This window comes from Prionailurus viverrinus, chromosome B2 (genome assembly GCF_022837055.1).
Source record: "Prionailurus viverrinus isolate Anna chromosome B2, UM_Priviv_1.0, whole genome shotgun sequence".
Lineage (NCBI taxonomy): Eukaryota > Metazoa > Chordata > Mammalia > Carnivora > Felidae > Prionailurus > Prionailurus viverrinus.
Genome location: NC_062565.1, coordinates 71933159 through 71945930, shown reverse-complemented (window position 1 = coordinate 71945930; position 12772 = coordinate 71933159). Strand labels below are relative to the sequence as shown.

Genomic DNA, 12772 nt, shown 5'->3' with positions numbered 1-12772 from the left:
CACACTTCTTACCACAGGGCTTGGGCTGTACACAGTGAATGCCTAACATTTTGTGAATGAATGAATAAATCGAAACAAAAAGGACTTTCAGGTATAATATTTCTATGAAGATTTATAGTTTGAAAACACTTTTATATGTCAATGCTTAACTTTTTACTTTCAAGCACTCTGAAAAATACCAAATGCTGCATTAACATGTATCAAATGAATAATGAACAAATTATTTAATGAGTTAGTGTATCATAATAATAAAATAATACCCCCATATGTGTTTAATAATAACCACTCTCACTTTAAAATTTAATGCAGTCAGTTTCATGTGCAATTAACTCTTAACCTTTACTGACATTTAAATCTATAAACATTTGTGCAATGTAAAATGTTTTAAAATTTGTCAGGGAACCCAAATGAAAAGTATGAGCAAATATAAACTTGCCATGTTAGATATTGATTTCATCATTCCTGACCTGGGAAAATAAAATCAATATTTAATATAGCAGCTGATGACAAATGTGGGGGGGGGGGGGTTAAATGAGCTTCCTGTGTGCATTCATTCAGATGATAAGTGAAACAAAAGGGATCCACTGTGAATTACGTGTGTGGCGAAGTTGATTAAACCTGCCTGTGCAGTCGCAGCGTGACTGAAATATCACTGGATCTGTGATGAGTTGCTCCTGCGGATGCTGTGTGCCTTGCAGGAGAAACAGGCAGGCAGATCTTCCTCAGTTCAGTGATTTTACTGCATATATACAATTTCAGCCAAGTGCAACAGAAAATAGTTAGAATAAGGGTAGCACCAGAAAGACAGCCAAGCCGTAAATGATAGAATGGCTGTTCCAGAGAGCCCTGATGCAAGGAACAAGGCAGCCTGATAAGCGTTAAGAAAGGAGCAATGGGCGTCAGGCATTTTATTACACTGTCAAAGCCAGACTAAGAAGATCACGTCTCTGCTGGCTTTCGTAAGCATGCAAGGAAGGAAAACTACAAGCAAATATTCAAGAAGAGGAAAATGTAAAGGCACTCGTTCCACACCTGACCCACGTACATCATGCTACATTAGAAGAGGAATCTAAGAGTAGTCGGGGGAGGCACTACTGCAGAGATAGAAAATTCCATCGTGTAGCTGTTTGTGCCGGTCTACTTCCCTTCTCCATTCAGCAGTTATTAATAAGGATCTTGCTGAGATATGTAAAGAATGCAAAGGGAATAGGTCACATCTGTGCTCAGGTAACCTTGTTCAGTTAAAAATGCCCTTTGCCATGATTATGTTGACTGTAGTTGGAGATTATGATGAAGAGCGTCTGGTTCTTGCATGAACACATTTCCCAACAGAATCAGAGAATTTTATATGACACTGGATTTCATTATTATTATGTTGTCATAAAAATATTTACTTTAGGAGGCATTTAGCATATTTTGGGCCATAGGAATGTTGTTTAAGAAATGATTTCTTCAAATGCCTGAGCATGAGTAGCTATTTCAGCAGAAGGTAAGAGTTAGGGGTGTTTTATTTATTTATACTGTGTGTTCAAATTCAGCAATTATTTCCTAAGGTAATCTGGTATTCTCCCAGGCTATTTTAGAAATCTTTTTTAGACATGTCCTTTAAAACTGAATTATACTTCTTCAGCAGGCAGATAAGTGACCAGGTGTCACTTATTTATAAAGCTTTTTCAGCTTTGATTCTATCATAAGCATGAAAAGAAACATGGGTCCAGAAGATCATAGGCTAAAATATCTACCAAAAGGAAATGGGGGGGGGGGCAGTTGCCTCTTGTGGGGCTCTGTATTTGTCAAAGGTTTTCAGAGCAACTAGCTGCAAGCAGGTTAATATAATCACTTCACAAGTTGAACATGAGAACTGGGGGAGTTGTGGGGAGCATTAGTAAATGTAAGTATGATGCATTTTGGATAGCTTATGCTGTTTTAAATAATTCTCTGAAATGTTATTCTAAGCTTAATAATGACAAGCAGCCTCTGTCTTGACAATATTTGCTCAATTATTCGGCATTTGGAACAAATGCTCCATTTTACATTACATTTCACTTGTTTAATTCAATTCAATAAACATTTTAAAGCTTCTACTTAATACTCTTTTCAACTGAGAAAAGTGTATCCCAAGGGCCATGTGCTAGAAAGTCTAACTGGATAAAGCATAAACTGTGAGGTGGTTTCTGGAGTCTAAATTTTATGCGGGAGTCAATTTAAACATTTTTATATTAAAATTACCAATACTACATGATAGATTTGAATGTAACATTCACATGAATTTTTAAGAGAAATCACAGCTTCAAAGAAATTCCATCTTAAAGCAGTCTGAAGACATATACTCTTCTGCTATAAGTGGTACCTAGGGGGAAAAATGTGAAAACATTCTAGGCAGGACAAGTTATTAGGCACGTAGCAGTGGGATGTACACAGAGTCTAACCCTAGTCCTTTTACTCGGGGCTTATTGTTAGGAAGCAGAAAATGTGTTCACAATGAACACAAACAGAAGATGTAGAAAGACATGAAGGAAAGATCAATTCTAACTAGTAAAAGTGCCGTGTGAGTGTTAATTCTTGGAAAGGGCCTAGAAATCCAAGTAGAATTCCAACAGGTGGGATGTGTGTGAGAACTTTTCAGGTGAAGGGATCAGCCTATGCAAAAGCACAGAGGCATGAACTGGCATGGTGCATTTAAGAACAAGAAACCATGTCATGTGGCTGGAACATAGTTACAGGGAAGAAGGAAGAAGATGTATCAGAAGTTGTGCTTATGTATGGTTTTTTCCGTGTTATTTTAGATAAACCAATGTCCAGCCTTTAAAGGAATCTTCCTGTGAAGAATTAACCTTATGAAAGTGAAAATAATTTCCCCATTTATCTGCAAAAAAGATTGGATTTTAAATTCTTTTAGATTGGGGCATAACTATATATGATCACCTTTTATAATAGATTGGGTGAGCATTTTTCCCCTCATTTACTCACAGAAGGATTTTGCTGATTTTCACATACGTGTCTACCACTGGCTGGAAACAACTGGTAAAGATTGCCTCCATACTCCAAAAATAAGATAGAAAACCTTCTCTGAAAAAAGGCACTAAGACCAGTTTTATCCAAACAGTCTTGCTTCTCTGAGCCTCAGGGGAAGGCCAAGGTCTGTCTCAGATGTTGGGATGATCTGAGAGAGAAGCTTCTGCCCTGGGTGAGGCCTGCTGTATTCCTTTTACTAACACATCGCAGCAAAGTTCCTCAACTTGAGTCACCAGAAAACCAGTCATCGTGATGCCACCAATTATAGATAAGAATTCCCAGTATTCTCACAAACTTGGAATAAAGCAAATAAATCTCATTGACTTAATACCAGCATTTCTTCCCCAGCAGTTGAAGGATTTCCATAGAGGTCTCTCCTTATTTCCACTTCCCCACACTCAGAAATGAATCCTTCCTTTCCTATGAATGCTATCTAGGAATTCTAAATTGTGAAAAATCTGGAATCATGACCACATTTAAAACTCTTCATTGGAGTGAAAACAGCTGTGGAGATGGGAAATTATGTCAGTGTCAAGAAGAATATTAACACTGACCCACATTAAGGTCATATGATGACAGATAGAAAAATAAATCGGGGCCTTGTCAGAAGAATTTTGTGGTGTGTGAGACAGGTCAAGAGGGATGTGGTAGGAAGACTGAGCAGGCCAAAGGGCAATGCATAATGTGGAGATTCCTTGTTATGGTCACCACAGCTAAGGTCTGTGCACCAGCTTGCCAGGGTCAGGAACTGAATTTTGCCAGTGCTCCCAGAGTTCTCAGGATTGAGTGATACAAAAGATAAAAAGGCACAATGTGCCTTATGTATTAGGCACAATGTCAATTCATTAATCGTGGGCTTAATAGTCAGGTCACATATTTCTGCTACCCAGAGAACCCGTTCTCACGCCAGGATCCCAGGAATGCATTAGAAGCCTGCACAGCAAGCTTGGAATTAGAACAAAGGAAGGGGCAGTCATAAAGGTAAATCATGAGAGTCTCACTGAAGTCCCACAAAAATGCCCTTTGCTGCAAAAGAAGCAGCAGCATAGGGGGCACCTGGGTGGCTCAGTAGGTTGAGCATCCAACTTCTGCCTAGGTCATGATCTTTCAGTTCCTGAGTTCACATGGGGCTCACTGCTGTCAGTGCAGAGCCCTCTTTGGATTCTCTGTCCCCCTCTCTCTGCCCCTCCCCCAATTGCATTCTCTCAAAAATAAGTAAACATTAAAAAAAAAAAAGAAGCAGCAGCATAGTGTTGAGTGTATGGATTTGGGGGTCAATCAGATCTGGGTTTCAGCTCAGCCTGGTCAACCTCTGGTGGTCTTTCTTACAGCTTCAGTTTCTTTATCTGTAAAATGTTATGTAGATAAGAGCAACAGCTAACTTTTTTTTTTTCTTCAATGGGTTTATGTAGACAAATTTCACATTCCAAGTCCAGGGCAGAGGGGATGGGGCTTATAAACCTGGAAGAGAGCCCAAGAATTTAGGGTGACAACAACATGGGTGAAGGTGGGCTACATTAAAATCCTATTTATTTATACAGATTTATTCATAAAGAGCTATGGGGGACCCTTCTCCACCCTCCATGTCCTAGGAGGATACAAGAGAAAGCCATCTCTCCCCATTGTTGGCCCCATGGGAGTTGCCCTTGGAGAAGTCCTGGGGGAGGTAGAGGTAAGCATCTCCCGTGAGGGCATCACCTGCTCCCTAGGCAGTTACTGGCCTAGAGGCATTGGGTAGTTTCTAGAAAGCTGTGTTGAGGGAACTTGAGGGGAGGGTTTTGGTCTGGGCAAGCTTCCTGGGTGGACCAGGCCTGGTACGCCCACTGAGTACAGTCCAAGGTCCAACTGGCTTCATGGCATCTGGGGGGACCCAGAGCAGGGGTGCCTGGGGCTCCTCACAGCACAGCTCCCACCCAGGTCTGAGGAGATGGAAAAGAGGAGTTGGGGGTTAAAGAGAGAACCTGGCATCTTCTGGCATCTTGGAAAAGCTGACCCCCAAGGACACCCAGCCCCAATTGTGCTGTGCCCAAGAAGGCAGCTCAGATACCAGGACTGGGCACCAGGGCCCAGAGAGGAAACTCCCAGAGGCCATTCTGGAGGGTGATTCCCAAAGGAGGCCACTCCCCAGGATGCTTGGGGAAGGGTAGGCCATGGGGAATGGTCTCCTGGGGGAAGTACCACCAGGCTCTGAGGCAGGTGGGAAGAGGCTGGGCCTCTGGGCCTCCAGACTGAGGCTGGGAGTCATCTTAGTTCCACCTGCCTGGCCTGCTCCCCAGTCAGCATGGCAGTCAGGGCTGGGCCAGGTAGGCATTATACGAAGATCTTGGCAGGGGTGTCAGTGTCCACACTGGCAATGAAGGCCTTGTTGGGGTGGCTGGTGACAGACTGGATAGCCTCCTCATGCTTCTTGTGATAGGCCATGATCTCCTGCTCACATGTTTTGTTGTCCAGGCTCCACAGCGATTGGTCATGACTTCCCAGCATCAGAAATATGCCATTAGGGGCGCCTGGGTGGCTCAGTTGGTTAAGCGGCTGACTTCGGCTCAGGTCATGATCTCGTGGTCCGTGAGTTCGAGCCCCGCGTCGGGCTCTGTGCTGACAGCTCAGAGCCTGGAGCCTGTTTCAGATTCTGTGTCTCCCTCTCTCTGACCCTCCCCCGTTCATGCTCTGTCTCTCTCTCTGTCTCAAAAATAAATAAACGTTAAAAAAAAAATTAAAAAGGAAAAAAGAAATATGCTATTAGGGTCCATGGCTAGTGATCGTGTCCAAGTGGGAGACCATGGAGTGCACAGATTTCCCTGTCTGGTTGTCCAGAAAGCAGATGTCTCTGTTGTCATGGCAATGATGATGAGGGGTTGCTTTGAGTGACTCACCACCTGGTTGATCTGGGTTGGGCTGCTGCTTCTCCTCAACTCCAGTATGAGGAAGACACTACCAACCTCCAGGTCATAAAAGTGGTGTTTTGGGGTTCCACATCCTCTTAAAGACGTCTTTGCTGTCAGAGAGATCACAGCTGAGGTCATTGTCATTGGTGATGGTAAGATCCGGCAAGTTCCCCAAGCTACCTCCCTGCCCCTGATCCTATTCATGATGAAAACGTCTTCATGTGGCTGGGGACTGGGGTGTGCCAAGAGGCGAACCAGTTCCTTTGGGGGACACCCCATCCACATCCCAAAGGTTGGCCAAAATTCCCTGGAGCTGGGCTCCTTGGTTTTCTGACTCATGGTGGGTCCCTCTCCAGTGCATTGTTAAGGGTCTGGAAAGAGCTCCCAATCCTCTCCTGAGCCCAGAAAATCGAACTCATGGACGGCATCCTGGGAGTCATACTTCCTCTTCATCCTCATCCTCATCAGGCTTTGGAGGGCAGCTTCACGTGCTGCTTCTTGTGCTGCACACTGTCCAGCTCACAGTTGTCCTCATGGCTGTAGTCCTCCTCATGGTCCTCATGGCCATCCTCCTCCTCCTCACAATTCTACAGAAAGGGAATCTGCTCCAGCACCCAGCCACCCAAGTGCTCTTTACCATCTTTGCCTGTCACATTCCTCTTGGTCTATTCGTGCTTCTCTTTCACCATCAGTAACTTGCCACCATGGAGCCCTCCAGGGGCCAGCGTGGCCCTGCAGCCCCCTTCACTGGACTCCGTGGCCCTGCTGAGCTCCAACAAGTGGCCCAGTAGGGACCGCACTCGCCTGAACCACATGTCCAGGATGATGTCTGTGTAGCGCACCTATTCCAAATACTGTCGGAGAAGGCGCTGACCGTCCTACTGCACCAGCGGGCTATTCTCCAGTGCGACTGACTCCAAAGGGCCATTGGACACTTGTTCTGACAGTTCTGGTTTCTTCTCCCCGTGGTTTAGGTCTGCACTGAACTTTATCATATTTGGCCCTCTCCTGCTTCAGCGCACATTTAAAGTCTTGATCCACTGCACCGGGTCTGGACATTCCTTTGCCCTTTCCCTTCCTCCGGAGGAAGGTCACCTGAGTCTGCAAGGGGGCACTTTCCACGTGCGAGCGGGCCTTCTCCGCTCCAAGCGCGTGGACTCTTGCTGCATAAAGGGCGGGATCCAGCGCAAGCACAGGGGTCTCTGGCCGCCGCGGTGGGCCCGGGTTGCCTCCGCCTCCGCCTCCCTTACCAGCTGGGCCCCAGGACAGGGGCAGGAGGCCAGAGCCATCCCATCAGACCAGCCTGCGCCAGAGCCAAGCCAGTGGCAGGAGCTGGCAGCCGCCACAGTGGGACCAATCCCTGCTGAGTCACGGAGGCGTGGACCGCCCGCACGCCTGCTGTCGGCATTAGCTAACTCTTAATGAACAGCCACATGGACCAGGCTGTGTGCCCAGTGCTCTACAGACCTCTCTCAACTGACAATAGTCCTCCGAGCTGAGTGCTATTTCCATTACAATGCGGCAGATGAGGAAACGGAGGCACTGTTGCCCCTACAGAAACGGTGAAGTGTCGTCTCCGCCCTGATATCTTGTAGCCATCCAGTTTCACGGTGAACGGTTTTACTTCTCCAGGTTTCTCTTGACTTGCAGAGAAGTGAGTAAGCTGTTCTCTGGATCCATTGACCCTTGAGGGGCAGTGGGGTCTGGTTCTGTGACACAGAGCAAGGAGGATCAGTGGAGTATTCCAATTTAGCTTGGGACTCCTTGTCTCCTAAACTATGTAAACTGAAACACATCACACTGTGAGATATACTTTATTCCTGCCCCACTCTCCAGATCTCCATCTGGCCCATGAATGTGATTCATATTCCTTGTATTTAAATATTGTTACCCTTATTATGTGCCAACTAATACTCCTGACTTCAGTTTATTGAGTGCATTCACACCTTCCCTTCTCTGTGATGCATTCTTAAGCATTCTCTCATTGACCAGCAGTGAGGGGATCATGCCCAAATCATGGCCCACTTCTCCTTTTCTTTCTCTCATGGCTATAGAAGAGGCTTCGATACAATTCTGTTTCATCCATTTTACCCTATTACAGAAATTCTTTATCTAGTGGCCAGAATATTAATATTTGCATAAAAACATGTTTTTGCTCTAACAGTATGGGACAGTATGGACAGTATGGGAAAACACTCGTAAGTTCCTTTGTAATGTGCATCCCAACACAGATAAGAAGAAACCTGGCTAAGGTCTCTTCTTAAACATAATCACCGATCATTTTAAAATAAAGATTTTGTTATTATTCAGGTATGGCAAAACCAAAAGATCAGGGGAAAAGTGCCATAGAAAAAAGTTTGTATACTCACAGTTCCCAAGAGGAGGGGGCATACCACGCCATGGGGGGCCACGTAGGGAGGCACCAGATTTGGTCAGAAGGTGAAGGGGTCAAGGGGAAAATGTGGGGAGTAGCCTTTGTTGTGATTTCCATGGAAAGGAAACAGGATAAATAGCTTTAGGGTTGACAAGTTTTAAAATTATCAGGCTCTAGGGGGTGCATAGAGGGGTGTTCCTGGTTGTCTGTTATTTGACTGGGGGGTGATTAGGGCAGAGGATAGTGGCCCCGAGTGTGAGAGCCCAGTAAAAGATATGGTTGAGGGCTGTGGGCACTAAATTGGCTGGTTTGCATGTGAAGTGTTTGCTCACAGGCAAGTTGTTTGCTATCTCTAGGAATTATCTCCCTCTGGGGTCAGCAAGGTCCCAAGATGTCAAACTATCAGAAAATAGACGGCATGGTTAATATGCCAACTGAGTGAGGTCAATCTGATACAGACATTAATATTCCTAGAGTATTAATTAGAGGAGTCCATTAATCCAACCCTTAATAAAGACCACAAGAGAAGTAACTGAGGGGAACCTGGGTGGTCCAGTTGGTTGAGCATCTGACTTCAGCTCAGATCATGATCTCGCAGTTTGTGAGTTCAAGCCCCACACCGGCTCGCTGCTGTCAGCCTGTCAGGGCAGAGCCCACTTCAGATCATCTGTCTCCCTCTATCTGCCCCTCCCCCCCTTATGTTCTTCCTGCCAAAAAAGAAGAGATGGTAATGATCATTAAAGGCATTGTTAAAAAAAAAAAAAAAGAAGTAATTGAGAATAACTTAATGAAGACCATATTAAATAAGAACTGTAAACAAATTACTCTAAATTAGCTTGGACATAGTTCTTCACTACAAACTATGAACACTATGTTCTGTGGTATTTATACTAATTTCCACTGTTATCTCACTGGAAATCCCTAGAACCCTTAGCAGCATGGCTAAAGGAAGCTTTTGGGTTTGGTCTTCTCTACTTCAGTCCTGATATCTCCTCATCTGCTGGCCCTCTCTTTTAGGATTCCTTTCAATCTGTTGGAATGGCCATTCCATTATATTTCTTATAACTAATTTCAAATTTTTTAATTCTCTTGATCTATAACCATTGGAAACTTAGATTTTAGGAAAACATGTGTTCTCCAATTGTACTTCTACACCTTTGTAGAAGGTAATCTATTAACTTTTTTTTAATTTCAAAAGTTTTTTTGTGTGTGTGTGAAAAATCCCATTAACAATTTCCTACCTGAGAATCTTGCTGAAAGGCAGAGTGACAGAATCCCTCTGGTTTGTGTTCTAAGAATTTTTTTATCTAATACTTGGTCATGAAATAAATAACATTTTCTTCGATTAGCCTTCAAGTTTTACCTTTCATCTTTAGGATTAATCCCCTTGGAGTCTACCTTGTATGATCTGCTTCCCTATGATCCATGTAGACTCACTCCACCTGTGCTGAGCTGTGCTAATACGTGGAGGGTTGAGTGTGCTTTCACAGGGTGACAGGCTTTTGTTGGAACATTATTGTGTTCTCCCAAGTCAAACTCCATATTCCAATTCCATTTCTGCTATTTACCAAATGTCTGACATTCACCAAGTTAACTTAATCTCCGTAAGCCTGTTTATTCCTCCATAAAGTGAGTTCAAAATAATACCTTATAAGGTTGTTGTGAGGATAAATGAAATAGTGCGTATAATGCACTTACTACAACACCTGATACATCATAAATGGTCAATAATGGTTATAATTACTATCACAGATATCCTAACTTGTCTCTTCCTGGAAGCTTCCTGCATTTTAAGTAACTTCTATAAATTATTGTTCTCATTCACTGTGTTGATTTACTAGTTTAACTCTCAATTGTAACTTTATTTCTATGTGTCACCACTAAGTACCAACTACTGAACCTAGAATGAAAAGGCCCTTACAGACTTTCCTAAGTTTTACCTATTTGGAAGTATTATAAATTCCTATACATCAGAATCTATAATGGACAGGGCTGCATTACAACCATGAGCCCTTTCAATTCTTTTAAACAAAAAAATTAAAATTATATTTTATGACAGAATTGGTATGAAAACTATAATCCAAAAACAAATCAAACAAGTTATTATTATAATTCATCATTATTTTGTTCATGTTTTATTCTGATTTTAAAAGAAATTAAAGCTGAAACATTTTAGTTTTAAAACATTTTCATGAGCCCTAAAGGTGTTACGAACCCTAGTGTCTATTATGTGTAAAAGATGAGTCAGCCCTGATTTAACTGTGGACTCAGACCACAGTGAAAGTCAAGGAATCCCAGTGACACTGTTTCCTCAAATGCAGCTAAAGATAGGGCTAAAGCTGTTTTGTTAATAGGGTTGATAAAGCTATTACTAAAACCATTCTTGTAGTGAAATATTATAGAATGACAAAGTGTCATACTGCCTTGAGACCACCTGCTTAAAGACCCATTGTTCATAAATGAAAATTAAGACTCAGTGTCCAAGTGTTCAGTTTGGATCCAGAGCTGGAGCTAGAACCCAGTTCTCCTGATTACCAGACAGTATTTTTTCTACCACACTATCCATTGCTCTTTAAGGCTTTATTTGAGCTTGGTTTTTAATTTAAGGTCATGTTTCCTAGAACCTTTCCTATAAGAATTTTTGTGTTCTGGGTTTATAATACTTATGGTAGAGAGGAATACCATTTCCTATTGCTTGTGACCTTGTTTGAAACAGTTTGGTTAGAGCCATTTCTCATCTCTGTCCTGTCTCACAATCCCTCCAGGTCACCTCTGCTCCAGGAAGGTGAAATTTATGGTCACAGCAGCCTTGGGAGAGGGCTCCTTTAGATAACCACCTCCCTGGGAACTAAAGTCTCAAAGGCCAGGGAACAAAGTAGGGGAAAGGGGAACTAAGATTTGTCAGGTGCTTATTATAAGACAAGATCCTAACTGTGTATTGTATATCTACTCTATCTTTTAATGTGGAAAGTAGTTATCAATATCTTGTATCTTGAGTCCTACCAATTGCTAAGTGACTCAAACAACTAGGGAAGGCTAAATATAACTGGTCTCCTGAATATGCTGGCCCTCTTAGATTATGTCTTATTTTGAGCCATACTTTTAGAGTGCATTCCAACACTAACTCAGTCTTTGGGGCTGTAGATCCAAGCTTCTTCAAGATCTACATGTATCTGAATATTATACTCTCTGGCAGAATGTTGCAAGTGACCTCATAACTATGACTCCAGCTTTGCTATAATGCACAGGTTAATTATATCTTTGTGACCATGCCAAAAGTGTGGCTTCATTGCCCAAGGGATTGTTTATCTCTGGTGATTAAATTAAGTATCCATCTACATTTCTGAGAAATGCTCCAGCACTATTTTGAGCCTTCCTAATCTAGCTAGATTAATCCTCTTTTGTACAAACCATCAGTATTTCCATAGGATAGTTTCCATATGGATCGTTCCCATGTTAACATATTAAAACGGTATTTAGGATGAAATATTTAGCCTAAATGGAGAGGCATTAAAAACAAAGACCAGCTGTTGTGTCTATGTACTTGGTAAAAAAAAAAAAAAAAACAGCTGGAATCAATATAGCATTTGGACACATGGCTGAAGATGTGTTTTGTGTGAGGAATGTGCCCTTGAGGAAATGAACCTTTGCATTTGTGTGCAACTGAAGTGGAAAATAGGGGAGAACCTTGAAAGCCAGGGACTATCTTCAGTGACATTACATGAGTGAAGAGCGAAAGCTTTAAACATTATTGATTATAAGACAGCTATGATAAAACATAGCATTTTAATTAAATCCTGCATGCTGGCAGTGAAGGCCCAGTCCCAACTATGTGCTAAATTTTAGGAACTGAGTATTAGTAGAACCTCTTAGGGTATCTAAGTGGCCTGCACATATTAGATCTGTGCTATCCAAGATGGTAGCACTAGCCATTCATGACTATTTAAATTTAAATTAATTTCAATAAAATACAGTTTCATATTCAGTTCCTGGTCTCACTAGGCACATTTCAAGAGCACAGTAGTCACATGTGATTAGTTGCCACTGTACATTTCCATTGTTGCAGAAAGTTTCTTTAGACAACACTGTAGTACACGTTCAATAAATACATGTTGAATGAATGAACGAATGAATGGCCAAAATTTGAAAGGGGAGATAATATACTGCTCTTGTAAAAAGTTGAACCAGTCCTTTTTAAAGAAGACATGATATGGGGCACCTAGGTGCCTCAGTCGATTAAGCATCCAGCTTGGGCTCAGGTCATGATCTCACTGTTCGTGAGTTCGAGCTCCACATCCAGCTCTCTTCTGTCAGCACTTTGGATCTTCTGTCTTCCCCTCTCCCTCCTCTTCTCCCTTCCCCTCCCATATGCAGACTCTCTCTGTCTCTCAAAAATAAGTATTTTTTATAAAGCATAAGGCTTTAAGAAAAAAGACATAGTATTTATTTGGGGATAGTGGGGAGTGATAAAGGGATAGAATGACCTTTTAAGAATTGC

At 42.6% G+C, this 12772-nt stretch overlaps 1 pseudogene; it reads right to left on the bottom strand.

Annotated features, from left to right (window-relative positions):
- Positions 1-5670: 5670 nt before the first annotated feature.
- Positions 5671-8899, bottom strand: LOC125166773 (striatin-4-like; annotated as a pseudogene).
- Between the last annotated feature and the right edge of the window lie 3873 nt (positions 8900-12772).